Below are 1,192 nucleotides of genomic sequence, written 5' to 3' on the forward strand. Positions count from 1 at the left end.
GACATTTTAGGATTATGACTTTAAATTTTGAGCTACACACGCTTTTTTCCTTTTTAAGAAAGCAGTACTATTTTAGCTGTAAATCTATCACACTACTGCTTTTAAAGACTTATAATTTGTACTTTTACATATTAAATCTTAGACTAGAAACACCATCTACCCCCTCTACACACATCCTTCCCACTTCAAAACTATATCACAGCTTTGCTTCTGCATTCTCAAGCTCAAATCCATCCACTTGGTTCAGGAACAACAAGTCTTCCATGCAACTTGAAAAGTAAAATATTATTGGTTGTTGGTTACTCCAGTTGCATGGCAGAGTTATTGATGGAATGTAAGAAACAGTGTCTCAACAAACTTACTATAGAATATGACCAGGAAGAGCTGCTTTTGGTGCTTATTCAAAAGGATATTTCAGTCAATAACTATATATATCCCTGGTTATACTTCTGGAACTCATGTATATGTAAAATTACTGGTGTGAAAAGCAACAATTTTCCACTGAGACCAAATCATATCTTCTTCTTGAGACCAAATCATTTCTCAAACAAAGCCAAAAAGCTCTTTTTGCCTTAAACTGTGTTGTAGGAGTGCTTTCGACTCATTTTTTTTATTGTATTAATTTTTTTTTTAGGTGAGGTGACCCTTGGTTGATTGCACAGATTGCAAGGACCTTGTCAGCTTACAATCCCTTATTTTTTTATTTTTTACTCCTACAGCACCTGGTCTTCCTAGGTAATCTCCTATCCAAGTACTAACCAAGCCCGACCCTGCTTAGCTTCCAAGATCAGACAGGATCAGGCTTGTTCAGGGTAGCATGGCCACAGACAACAACTCATTTTTTAAAAACCTTGTCACTATACTGCTAATTTATTTCTAGAGTTTAAAAAAAACTACTATAAAAATACCAAATACAAATCAGTCCTCCATCTCTGAAAAACATATGCAATGGTATTGTTATAGCATACATCTTTTTATTTATAGTCTATAGTCTAGTATTATGTGAGTAGGTAAATGAATTCTATTAGTCATAAAAAATTATACTAAAAATCCCTATAACTTTTGCTGTAGATACATGGTTAATGTTAAAAGTTGCAGCAAATATTGTGTTAAATGCTGGTTTTATATCTTGAAGTAAAAAATTATAGACCACCCCTAATAAAAATTATAGACCACCCCTAATAAAAATTAC

The 1,192-nt window shown here is 33.2% G+C and overlaps 1 pseudogene; it reads right to left on the bottom strand.

The window, feature by feature from the left end:
- Positions 1–710: 710 nt before the first annotated feature.
- Positions 711–829, bottom strand: LOC112483661 (annotated as a pseudogene).
- Between the last annotated feature and the right edge of the window lie 363 nt (positions 830–1,192).

This window comes from Pteropus alecto, unplaced genomic scaffold (genome assembly GCF_000325575.1).
Source record: "Pteropus alecto unplaced genomic scaffold, ASM32557v1 scaffold164, whole genome shotgun sequence".
In the NCBI taxonomy this organism is placed as follows: Eukaryota; Metazoa; Chordata; class Mammalia; order Chiroptera; family Pteropodidae; genus Pteropus; species Pteropus alecto.